General features: G+C 43.4%; 1 protein-coding gene across 7 annotated transcripts in view; it reads right to left on the bottom strand.

Moving 5' to 3' along the window:
* NCOA2 (nuclear receptor coactivator 2) overlaps window positions 1-13,876 on the bottom strand; it is a 255,534-nt gene that overhangs the window by 131,725 nt on the left and 109,933 nt on the right. For 5 of the 7 annotated variants that reach the window (XM_056522105.1, XM_056522102.1, XM_056522103.1 and 2 more), the window contains one exon: window positions 11,187-11,262. The gene's annotated coding sequence lies outside the window, so the exon portion shown is untranslated. Of the gene's footprint in view, window positions 1-11,186; window positions 11,263-12,691; window positions 12,761-13,876 lie in introns of all 7 variants that reach the window. The other 2 variants (XM_056522108.1, XM_056522104.1) reach the window with 1 other exon arrangement.

Below are 13,876 nucleotides of genomic sequence, written 5' to 3'. Positions count from 1 at the left end.
TTTTTTTCCTTGTGCGTTTACAAAGCCCCCATACTACCAGAACAGTGGACCCCCCACATGTGACCCTATTTTAGAAACTACACCCCTCACGGAATGTAATAAAGGTGCAGTTAGCATTTAAACCCCACTGGCACATGACAGATCTTTGGAACAGTGGGCCGTGCAAATGAAAAATAAAATTTTTCATTTTCATGGACCACTGTTCCAAAGATCTGTCAGGCACCGGTGGGGTGTAAATGCTAACTGCACCCCTTATTACATTCCATGAGGGGTCTACTTTCCAAAATGGGGTCACATGTGGGTGGTCCACTGTTCTGGCATCATGGGGGTTTTGTAAACGCACATAGCCTTCAGTTCCAGCCAAATTCTCTTTCCAAAAGCCCAATGGCGCTCCTTCTCTTCTGAGCCCTGTAATGTGCCTGCAGAGCACTTTACGTCCACATATGGGGTATTTCCATACTCAGAAGAAATGGTGTTACAAATTTTGGGGGCTTTTTTTCCTATTACTCCTTGTAAAAAATAAAACATTTGGGGTAACACCAGCATTTTAGAGAAAAAAAACAACAAAAAATGTCAAACACCTGTGAGGCGTTAAGGCTCACTATACCCCTTATGTTCTGTGAGGGCTGTAGTTTCCAAAATGGGGTCACATGTGGGAGTTTTTTTTTTTGAGTTTATGTCAGAACCGCTGTGCAAATCACCTCAAATGTACATGGTGCTCTCTCACTCCTGAGCCATTATGCGTCCACACATGGGTTATTTCTTTTTTCGCATACCAGGGCTCATTTGTGGCGCCATAATCAGTTTTTTGTATCGGTACCATTTTGATATTGACTGACTGACTTTTTAAAATCGCTTTTTTCTGGGATATTATAAAATTGCAATTCTGGGGTTTGGTATTTTTTTGGGAACACTGCCACTGCAGTTTTATAGCCAAAGTCAGAAGTGGCTGCAGTAGGATAGAGAAGAATACGTCCTTTACATTTCCCATTCCTTTTAAATACACTTCTGGCTCTGGCACAAAAACTACAGTGGCAATTTTCTTCAAAAAAATGCCAGGAAAAAACCTGTGTATGAACTTAATCTTACTCTTCAAATTCTACAGTGTATAATGGTCAGAACAGGATGTCAGTTCTGGGTCCGATTTCCTGTAAACTACAAGATGACATTATCACCTACCAGATCCCTCTCAGCAGCTCACCGATCCCTCCACTCCATGCCCTATCTGTTATCTCTATGGGAACAGGATATAGGGGACATGTTTCATTATTTGTGTATGGTAGAAGCAGTTTACCCCTTTTGCCAACTTCTAAATTATACGCATATCTTGCTGCAGTTTTTCTGTTTTATCTGTGTTTTTCCCAATATCGTAGCAAAAATGTTGATATTGTGCCGCAACTGTGGAAATTACAGTGAAAACGTGTGATTTTTTTAAAAATTCTGCAAAAATTCAGTGTGTCTTAAGACTTTAAATCTTCATAAAGTCATAATTATAGGTCAAATCCATGAACTGACCCTAATCCACTTATGAGTCTGAATTCATCTGTGTAACCTTCACAGCTAGCAGCTTAATTAGATGACCAGCTGGAGTGATCAAACACCTGATCCTCAGCCAGAGAATTCATGGGAAATGTAGGATGCATTACAGGAGCACATCATAGTCTATTTGTAATGGAGACTAGGCCATGCCTGCCACAACGGCAAACACAGGTAAGCACAAGACATACACATTAACATACACATTATTCTTTAATAATAGCCTATGCTGCAAAAACATTTTCTGGAAGGCTTCTTTAAATGGGCACTGTTACCAACTTTATTTTTTGATATGTTGTAGTACTTATGTACTACAACATATCTCGAATATACTTTTATTATTACTATTTTTTTTTTATTAAAATTGTTTAATTTACATTTGAAAACGGGCCACTAGGGGGTCTCCCTCCTAGTGGCCGGCTGCAGCCTGGCGTGACGTCACGCCTGAAAAAGGACCGATGCGGCCGGGCATCGGTCCTTTTTCATTCAGCCTGCGCTCGCTCCCTGCCTGTCAATCAGACAGGCAGGGAGCGAGCGCATTGGCTCCCCGGCCACTGGCTGGGAGGCCACTCCTCCCGCACATCGCCGCCGCCTCCGCTGTCCCTGCACGCCCGCTGCCGGACTCTGCAGTAAGTGTAAGGGGGGGGGGGGGGAGGGGGGGATGTGTTGTGATAGAGGGAACGGGGTATGGCGCGGGGGGGGGGGGGGAGGGAGACGGAGGGGACGGGCTAGCACCGCATGTAACTAATAGTTTATCTACACAGGGTGCCTCCAGCTGTTTCAATACTACAACTCCCAGCATGCCCTGACAGCCAATAGATGTCAGGGCAAGCTGGGAGTTGTAGTGATGAAACAGCTGGAGGCACCCTGCGTAGATGAACTAAGGGCGGAAGTCCCCCCCCAGCAGGCATCAGTGACGTGGTGCCTGCTGGGGAAGTCTGCCTGGTAGTGAGCACACTGCCAGGCAGACAAAAGGCATTTTTAATATAGTAAAAATAAAAATTAAAAGCAGGGAGGGTGTTAGGGATAGATTGGCAATAGGCAGGGACAGAAAAAAAAATAGGATGGTGGGAGCTACCCTTTAAAGTGGTACTCTAGAGAAACAAAACTTATTAAAAAACTTATCACCTATCCTGTACAGGGACCGACTACTGACCTGTCCTAAGCGCGTTCCGGACCTCACCCGCAGGTATAGCTGGTGATTTGTTGAGCCCGTCTTAGATGTTGGCGATTAGAGCACGCAGTGGACAGGAGGATCCCATGGTGGGGTCCGCATGGTCTGAATCCCCCCCCAACATTATTGTATAGATCAATATTTCCCTCCCCAGTGTGCCTCCAGCTGTTGCAAAACTAGTGGAAGTATGCTGGGAGTTGTACTTTTGCAACAGCTGGAGGCACACTAGTTGGTAAACACCGGTATAGGTGGTTAATCTGACCTACACATATTAGGCCCTATGGAAAGCAAATGCAAACTGGGCTAGGACATTCTTTCATAGAAGCTTATCTTATCCTACTCCTAGTGACAGCTGGCAAACTAGCTCCACAAATCCGCTGGTAAGTGCTGAGCTGAGGGATCTGACCCTCCCCCTTTACCAACAGGGAGGGGGCGCTCGAAAATTCCTCCTGCTTTCCTGCTGAGGTTGCTGCAGCAGCAAAAACAAAGTGAAAGGGACAAAAAGTTGTTGATTTTTTATTTTTTTTTGCTCGGACAAAAGAATATTTTTATTGATGTTCCAGAATTCAGGCCGTCTCCATCTCAGGCCGGGTGCAGACAGATCCCAAGCTGGTGGGACACAACCTGATAATAAACAGAGATCACGTGAGCTCCTGCAGAATGAGAACGCTGAATACGCATAAACACTGCCCGAACAAAGCATGCACATATACAGTGCTCCCTCAACTTACAATATTAATTGGTTCCAGGACGACTATTGTATGTTGAGACCATTGTATGTTGACACCAGAACTCTATGGAAACCTGGTTATTGGTTCTAAAGGCACAAAAATGTCATCCAAAAAATAGGAAAAAGTGATAATTAAAGAAAAATAAGTAGATAACTAATATAGATAAAGCAAATCCTTACATATAAAAGTAAGAAAGATCTGCTAGGAGCTGTAATCACTGTCTATGTCAGTGTTTCCCAAGCAGTTAGCCTCCAGCTGTTGCAAAACTACAACTCTCAGCATGGGTGTTGTAGTATTGCAACAGCTGGGGGCACCCTGCTTGGGAAGCACTCGTCTATGTAGAGCTTCTTCGGGGTCCTGTACAGTACATGCAATGTCCTAAAAAAGTAACATAGTTACATAGTTACACAGTTACATAGTTAGTATGGATGAAAAAAGACATACGTCCATCAAGTCCAACCAGGGAATTGAAGGGAAGGGTGTAAGGGGATAAGGGAAAGGGATGTTGTTTTATAATTCTGCATAAGCATTAATGTTATTTTGTTCCAGGAATGTATCTAACCCTGTTTCAAAGCTGTTAATTGTTCCTGCTGTGACCAGTTCCTGAGGTAGACTGTTCCATAAATTCACAGTCCTTATGGTAAAGAAGGCGTGCCGCCCCTTTAGATTAAACTTTTTCTTCTCCAGACGGAGGGAGTGCCCCCTCGTCCTTTGGGGGGGTTTAACCTGGAACAGTTTTTCTCCATATTTTTTGTATGGGCCATTAATATACTTATATACGTTTATCATATCCCCCCTTAAACGTCTCTTCTCAAGACTTAACAATTGTAACTCCTTTAATCGCTCCTCATAGCTAAGATGTTCCATGCCCCATATTAGTTTAGTCCTTACCTGGTGTCCAAAGGAGCAGTTAACCCTGGCCCAAAGAGTAGTACAGAACATGTAATAACTCCCTGTACTGTAGGGGGCGCTACCAGACACCAGTCAGTGCATACGCTTCAGTAATACAGGAGTTTTACCAGTGAATGCCCATTCTGATTGATCAGTTCATTGACACGTTTCACAGATCTGGACTGTCTGTAGAATTGTATGTTGAGTCTGGTTTCAACTTACAATGGTCCAGAAAAGACCATTGTATGTTGAAACTATTGTATGTTGAGGCCAATGTAAGTTGAGGGATCACTGTACAGGGTAACACAGAGAGCACCTGCAAGGATCCGGGAGGACCACATCTTTAAGGGGTACTTCGCCCCTAGACATCTTACCCCCTATCCAAAGGATAGGGGATAAGATGTCTGATCGCGGAGGTCCCACCGCTGGGAACTCGGCTGCGGCACCACAGACATACGGTGCCCAGAGCAAAATTTGCTCCGTGCTGGATGACTGGCGATGTGGGGCGGAGGCTCGTGACATCACGGTCTAGCCCCGCTCGTGACATCATGGCCATGCTCCCTCAATGCAAGTCTATTGGAGGGGGCGTGACGGCCGTCACGCCCCCTCCGATAGACTTGCATTGAGGAGGCTTGGCTGTGACGTCACGAGCGGGGCATGACCGTGATGTCACAAGCCTCCGGCGCTGAACCCGATGCTCGTAACTATCGCCGGGTGCAGCACGGAGATTGCGGCGGTCCCACCGCTGGGGGCGCTTTGCTTTGGATAGGGGATACGATGTCTAGGGGTGGAGTGCCCCTTTAAGTCAAATAGCAACCTAAGGGAATTGCATGAAGAGGAATTGCCCAGGAACATAAGTAAATCAAAGCTCAAAATGACTAAAGTTGGTCTTACACATCAAAAAAAGTGTCGATGAACACAAGAGTGGCTACCAGGTGAAATTTAACAGCGAATGCTCATTGTCGCCTAATGATAGACAGTATTTATCTGACATGAAGTCAGCCATTTTCGTAATTTCCTTTTGATAGTTTTAAGTAGTTGAGTTTTTTCCTCAGCCTTATTTTGGACCCCCAGGATATACATTTAAACACTACCTAAGAGTGCACTGATACACCTGTAGACTTCCATTATGCAAACATTCTCAAAAGTTTGTCACTTTTGCCTAACTGATTGCCTACGACAGTGTTTCCCAACCAGGGTGCCTTCGGCTGTCCGGGCATGCTGGGATTTGTAGTTTTGCAACAGCTGGAGGCACCCTGGTTGGATAACACTGCCCTAGAGGTTTCCTCCACAAGATGCGTTTCCTCTTCTGTGTGCTGAAGGATGACTTTTTGCGCCGTCGGCTTTCTGGGCATGCTGGGAGTTGTAGTTTTGCAACAGCTGGAGGCACCCTGGTGGCGAAACACTGGCCTATGATATAGAAAAGTTCTTCACACCATTTTTCAGTAAAACAAACAAACTGCATACAAACTTATGTTGTTTGTATTTTTTCTGATAGTAGTAGTATATTAGTGACATATGATATGGTATAGATCTACATGTGTATACATTACATTTAAAACAAAATTTATAATAATTTTTTTTTTTTTTTGAGGGCATATAGTTGCAAATGTATTCAAAACATATACAACAACAAAAAAAAGTATACCATAAAAACATATGCAACATTAAGCCAAATCGTGGTCTTGTTTTGGTATACCACAACACGTGTGTGTGTGTGTGTGTATGTTTATGTGTGTGTGTGTCAAATGTGCCCTTACCCTGAAAGGGACATAAGCTATAAGCCGACAAATTAGATAATGCTTTAAAGTTTATTGTTCATTTGACAGCAACAATAATAAAAAAGAAAGCTCACACAAACAATCTACAGTCATGGCCAGAAATGTTGGCATCCCTGAAATTTTTCAAGAAAATGAAGTATTTCTCACAGAAAAGGATTGCAGTGACACATGTTTTGCTATACACATGTTTATTCCCTTTGTGTGTATTGGATCTAAATCAAAAAGGGAGGAAAAAAAGCTAATCGGACATTATGTCACACTAAACTCCAAAAAATGGTCTGGACAAAATTATTGGCACCCTTAACTTAATATTTGATTGCACATGCTTTGGAAAAAATAACTGAAGTCAGTGGCTTCCTATAACATCAATAAGCTTCTTACACCTCTCAGCCGGAATGTTGGACCACTCTTCCTTTGCAAACTGCTCCAGGTCTCTCTTATTGGAAGGACGCCTTTTCCCAACAGCAATTTTAAGATCTCTCCACAGGTGTTCAATGGGATTTGGATCTGGATTTATTGCTGCCACTTCAGAACTCTCTAGCGCTTTGTTGCCATCCATTTTTGGGGGCTTTTTGACGTTTTTTTGGGGTCATTGTCCTCCAAGTTCTCGGATGCAAACCCAGCTTTCTGACATTGGACTGTACAGTGCGACCCAAAATCCATTAATAATCCTCAGATTTCATGACGTCTTGCACACATTCAAGACACCCAGTGCCAGAGGCAGCAAAACAACCCCAAAACATCATTGAACATCCACCATATTTCACTGTAGGTACTGTGTTCTTTTCTTTGTAGGCATTATTCCGTTTTCGGTAAACAGTAGAATGATGTGCTTTATCAAAAAGCTCTATCTTGGTCTCATCTCATCCACAAGACGTTTTTCCCAGAAGGAGTTTGCCTTACTTAAGTTCATTTTGGCAAAATGTAGTCTTGCTTTTTTTACGTCTCTGTATCATCGGTGGGGTCCTTCTGGGTGTCCTGCCATAGTGTTTCATTTCATTTAAATGGCGATAGTTCAAGCTGACACTGATGCTCCCTGAGCCTGGAGGACAGCTTGAATATCTTTGGAACTTGTTTGGGGCTGCTTATCCACCATCCGGACTATTCTGCATTGATACCTTTCATAAATTTTTCTCTTCCGTCTATGCCCAAGGAAATTAGCTACAGTGCCAAATCTAGATCTCTGGAGATAGACCTGTAAGCTTGAGATTGTTGATATTTTTCCACAAGTTTGGTTCTCAAGTCCTCAGACAGTTCTCTTCTCCTCTTTCTGTTGTCCATTCTTAGTGTGGCATACACACAGACGCACAATGCAAAGACTAAGTGAACTTCTCTCATTTTTATCTGCTTTCAGGTGGGATTTTTGTATTGCCCACACTGGTTACTTGCCCCAGGTGAGTTTAAAGGAGCATCACATGCTTGAAACAATCTTATTTATCCACAATTTTGAAAGGGTGCGAATATTTTTGTCCAGACCATTTTTGGAGTTTGATGTGACATTATGTCCAATTTGCTTTTTTTCTCCCTTTTTTGGTTTAGTTCCAATACACACAAAGGGAATAAATATGTGTATAGCAAAACGTGTTACAGAAATCCTTTTCTGTGAGAAATATTTCCATTTTTTTTTTTAAATTTCAGGGGTACCAACATGTACGGTCATGACTGTACATGATCCTGCTGTAGTGCTGCACACCTTCACTGTTGTAGCCCTGCACAGTGGCCCATGGGTATATCCTGCTGAGGAAGTAACTGGGAAACAGCCCTAATCACTTGACTAGGACTGTAAAAACTGGGTGGCTGGTAAAAACACAGCACAAAAATATGTCTCCTTTATTGGTTAGGATCCCAGAGGTTGGACCCCCACTTATCATAAAATGACAGCCTATCCTAACAAGTGGCCATAACTTTATAAGATGGCAATAAGGATTAGAGCTGCCAACTCAAACAGAAGAATGCCTCTTACATGTTAAATGGCTATTCTGGCTTTCTATATCTTATCCCTTATCCAAAGGATAGGGGATAAGATGTATGATCACAGGGGACCCCCACGATCTCGGAGCAGCCCCCAGCATTCTGTGCTGGGCGCTGCCTCCAAGACGGGGATGGTGTCGGCAGACACGGCCCCTCTCATAGGCATGGATGGAGGGGGCGTGGTGTGACGTCACAAGGGGCATGACAGTGACAACATGATCACGGCCTTCGGCTCAGAGGGGGGGGGGGGGGAGTACCCCTTTAAAAGAAAAATTCAGTCCCTATAGATCAGTTAACTAATTTTATCGTTTTTGTACTGCATCATGAAGGCAAACTACCCGACATATCAAATTTAAATGGAAACTATTTGCCTAACTGGGAGATAAAACCAGTCGCCTATGTCAACCACTCATGTCGATGTAGGACAATAACGGACTTATCTAAGGATTGCATTGTACTGGGAATTTCTCCACAAGATCTTACTCTATAAAGCCATTTTCTTGGAAGTTAATATACAGTACACATCATCACCACTTCGTTTTTACGCTAAAAACAAAAGCAAAACAACATGGTTGAATATATGAGTAAAATAACTTGGGTGCAAATAAGAGTTGTCACATATAACGCCATATTAACTGCAATGTCAGCGAGCACCAATGATCTGATCACAGATGCCAGAAGAGAGTTAATATACGGTAACTTTTTGGAAACACAGTTTCAGACTTTAGCATGAATCAAGGCTACTCTACAGGCCACAACATTACATACCCCCTAGTATTGTATGGCACCTCACAGCAGCCTAGTAACACTGTAAAGCTGGCACAAACTGGCCAATCTGAGCAGTGTACGAGGGCAGTGGGATAATCCTCTGACGTCTGCCATCAGGAGAACGGCTTGGATTTCCACATTCCTGCTCCGTTGTTACAGGAGAGAAGTGCGGCCAGAGGTGCCAGATCCCATCCCTGCGGTCACGTCTATGGGGAGGTCGTGAGGAATAGCTTTTGGCTGTTTTTTCGAGGAAGATCTCATGCATATGTCCAGTTTTTAATCTTGGCTCCATGTTGCTAGGTACCACTGAAAATCCTGATCAGCAATTAGCACACATACATACCATTCAGTTTACATGCCTATTTGTGATCGACTGCATCTTTACGTGTTTAGTGTAGGATCGCCATAAAACTTAAAAGGGGTACTTCGCCCCTAAACATCTTATCCCCTATCCAAAGGATAGGGGATAAGATGTCTGATCACGGGGGTCCCACCGGTGGGAACCCCAGCATTCTCTCCTACAGCACCCTGTGTCATCTGCTGCAGGGAGAGAATTTCGCTCCGTGCCTGATTACTGGCGATACAGGGGTCGGAGTATCGTGACATCACACACTGCCCCCTCAATGCAAGTCTATGGGAGGGGGCAGGGCGTGACACAGACTTGTATTGAGGGGGCAAGGCATGACGTCACGAGGTGGCGGGGTCGTGATGTCACGATACTCTGGTCCCTGTATCGCCAGTCATCAGGCATGTAGCAAAGTTTGCTCTGTGCAGAAGATTACACAGGGTGCTGCAGGAGAGATTCCCAGCGGCCGGACCCCTGCGATCAGACATCTTATTTCCCTTTGGATAGGGGATAAGATGTCTAGGGGCAGAGTACCCCTTTAAAGCCTTGTCTTGTTCTCAAGTCTGAATACTGAACAAAGGAAACACTAAATCCCCTTCTATAAGGAAGGAACTTGTTGATTCACCACAACACAAGTAGATTTTGTGGTGATTTAGAACGGCTGTCGCTAATGGTCTTGATGGTACGGTATGTTGTAACTTCCTGTGTTGACTGGATAACCTGAAATACAAGCCCACTGCAGAAGAGATATTCCGCTAAAAATAAAAGACTTCTACCAAAATCTCAGCAGAACATGGAAAGTAAACCACGACGAGACTTCGGAATCTGTGTTCCGGGGTTATCGAGAGAAACAGGAAGAGGAGAAATAAAAGTTGTAGAAATGATGTGGCTTTACTTCCATTGAAGAACGGATGCAGAGGGCATGAATATCTGACAGAAGCTGCTACTACATAGGTTAAGGAGCTGCCTTATAAAGATAAACTATGTCCATATCTCCTATTATTGCATGTGGACGTCATAAAAGAGGTACTCTAACCCACTATGGAGCCATTCTGTAGGAACAGCAGCCCTGTCATTTTAACTAGGCCACAAAGGCCCAGGCATAGGGCAGCAGCAATGAGGAGGCCGACATGTTCTGTGTCAGCATCACCATAAGATAACATGCTAAGCTGGCAGCAAATTCTATATGTAAAGGTGAGGCGGCTCTCACCATTCCCTAAGTTATATATATTGAGGTGCCCCCTCCCCCAACTCATAGGGAAGAGCTGCCCCGGATTTATGAGGCAGCCGTCACTGGGACAGTGGAATCCCCTTACTACCCCTAAAACACCCACTTTGTTAGGTTCAGCTTTGTCATTTTTTAAGTTAGGCTCTTGGCCTACAGCCCCAAAATGCCAATTGCCTTTGTTCTGCCAGCGTATATATAAGTCACTGTCAGACGTATATACCAGCAGTTTGTCACCCTGGAGAGCACCAGTTGCATATAAAAAAAACATACAAATACATAGTGTAAATAGCACAAATAAATAAAGCATAGTCACAAAGTATTCCTGGGTTGAAGACTTGTATAGAGAAGGTTCTGTAATAGGTGATCCTTATTATTCATAGTCCTACATCGTAATTAGAAAATAAACAGGGTGAGACAGCTCTTTGTTACATGACGCTCATATTTCTCATAGTCACTCCTTCGAATTTCACTACAAAGTAATAAAAGACACAACGATTTATCGTCCAATCGCGAGTTCCAACAGTCAGAACCTTCAATGTCACAGCGTAAGTCTCAACAATGGTGAACTTAAACCTATAGGTAAACCCAAATGCAGATCTGTGGAAATTCCTCATCCTAAACATTAAAGGGGAGAAATCTGCTAAGAAGATATATGGCATTTCCAAAACGCCATGAGCGGGGTGTGAACCCGAAAATCATCGCCTTCAGCATATCTGTATCCAGCATTGTATAGAACACAGGTATTAACTGTTCAGCTTACCTTTCATTTAGGCTGAAACTGCTGCTTCAAATGTGTGGACGCAGGTGAAGAAATCGGGAAATCTGGACATTATTGCCTAGAAACAAAGAAAAAGTTAGTTGAATAGACCTGAAAACTAGTAAACAACACAGACCAACAATTATAAAGACCAACTTTAATACGCCATTCTTAAACAAAAGTTTGTTACAGTTAGGGCTCATTCACACTACAGAATTTTCGATATTCCGAAAATCTATCTGTTGCCAGCGCCGGCAGAAGAAGCCGATGCTAGGACTGTACTGAAATGCAACATCTCCATAGACAGCAATGCATTGCCAAAAGGATTTTGACAACAGAACGAGCAGGGAATGCCTGCCGCGTATATTCTGTAGTGTGAATCGTGTAGCAGAATCCCATTGAAAAGAATGGGAGACTGTTGCACTATATTTTCCAGAGCAGAATTCTTCACACAAAAAATGAATAGTGTGAAGGGGCCCTAAGGTGTTCCAAATTTATTAAAAGGCACACATTGGGCTCTTCTAAAGACATATCTATTTATAACTGGAGTGGTTTATTTTCAAGAGTTAAGCAAGGAACAGTGTAATATATGGTTTATGTACATAGCCCATGAAGGAGGAAGGCGTCCAACTAATACCAAAAATTACACACAGGGAAAACCAGTCATCAATAGCTTTAGGAAATTACACTTGGCACAAAAAAGTGAGCAAATGATAATTCTCGGCACGAAGACCTTGCAGACATTGCTGGTCCCCATGGATGGCAATGTATTCCGCCAAAAAAGTAAGAACAAGTTTCATTCTTTGGCTAAGAAATTTCCGAAAATTTTGTAGTGTGTCATGGGAGCTGCACCAGAAATTCTCAGCGGAACGTCAAAGAGGAATTCCGCTCGTAAATTCCGTAGTGTGAACCCAGCCTAAAAGGTCTTTATATACTTTAGTCAAAAGTCAGCCAAATCCACCAGCTGTCTAGCAGCAGCGTATCCCCTCCTCTTTACACTAAAAACAAATGAACGTTCAGTGGTGAGGAGCATGTATGGGGAGACTGGGAGAGAAACCTGTCAGCCAAATTACTGTTCAGCCAACAACACCTTAAAGGGTTACTATCATTTACTCTTTTGAGGTGGCGGTGATAGGACTCAAGAGGACCCCAGGACAGGCAGGGGGAGAGAAGCAGGTGGCGGCGGTCTCTGGCACCTCAAAAGCGCCTGCTTTAAATCAATGATCTACAGCCGTGTCGCCGGGGGTGGGGGGGATAAATAGCCGATAACTTATACCAGAATATCGGTATAAGTTATCGGCTATCGACCCTAACCTCCACAGAGTATCGTTATCGGCCCTAACCTCCACAGAGTATCGTTATCGGCCCTAACCTCCACAGAGTATCGTTATCGGCCCTAAAAAATCGATATCGGTCGATACCTACTTTGACACGTCTGGGCGACACGTTAATTTTAAATAATAGTAATCCTCTAAGCAGACATCATAATAGTGAACCCCAATGCTTACTGCTGCTTCCTGTGACAGGTCAACCCAGCAATCCCTGGCCAAGGTGGACTGGGAGCACTGGAACGGCAACTGTGGGGGATCAGGGAAAAGGATTCAGATTTTCTTTTTTGATCCTACTTAACCAAATATAAAAATTGCTTTCTGGAGCTGAACAACCCCTTGAAATCTGAAGTGGCAAACCTGTAGTAAATCCACACGATCTTGAATCTGCAAAAAATCGGCAGCATTTTTGCATCATGTGGTCGCTTCATAAAATAGCTATTCTCTCCTACAATGATGTTTCTAAGGCAGAATAAATAGTGACACAGAGATATGAAGTCATACAGAGCCCGCCGAGTGCCCCCAGCTTTGCATCGGAGGGATCAGCTGTTACTCCTATCCAACCATTTTTTACCATTTTGCATTTTGCAAAGCACCTTGGGGGAGATTTATCAAAACCTGTGCAGAGGAAGAGTGGTGCAGTTGCCCATAGCAACCAATCAGATTGCTTCTTTCATTTTACACAGGCCTCTAAAGAGGCCTGTGGAAAATGAAAGAAGCAATCTGATTGGTTGCTATGGGCAACTGCACCACTATTCCTCTGCACAGGTTTTGATAAATCTCCCTCCCCCCCTTGTGTCCAGGTTTTGAAAATCCGACTCCTGTAAGACTTGAAGCGACTGCGTAAACTTCAGTAGTCTACAAACACAGCACAATACATTGGAACACTTATCTCTCAAGGACTGGCATTTAGGGAGTTATCTCACGAAAAGCCACAGTACAGTGAGGTGAAAGCTTTTCATTGTATGTCAGTAAGGCTTTGTTCAAACGGCACTTGAGCCTTTCGTCAATATCCGGCCAGTAAATCTACTACACTATACTACGCACCGGCCCGGTGTACGCTATAGAGACACCCTTTTGGCATAAGCAAGTGAATGGGAACCTATACATATGCTACATACACCGAGCATTCTTAAAGGGGTTATCCAGGAACAAACTTTTTTTATATATATATATATATATATATATATATATATATATATATATATATATATCTCAACGCCTTCTTTACCGTGAGGACTGTGAATTTATGGAACGGTCTACCTCAGGAACTGGTCACAGCAGGAACAATTAACAGCTTTAAAACAGGATTAGATACATTCCTGGAACAAAATAACATTAATGCTTTTGCAGAAATATAAAATC

Source organism: Hyla sarda, chromosome 5 (genome assembly GCF_029499605.1).
Source record: "Hyla sarda isolate aHylSar1 chromosome 5, aHylSar1.hap1, whole genome shotgun sequence".
Lineage (NCBI taxonomy): Eukaryota > Metazoa > Chordata > Amphibia > Anura > Hylidae > Hyla > Hyla sarda.
Note: the sequence above shows the minus strand (reverse complement) of the source record. Positions and strands in the feature narration are given on the sequence as shown.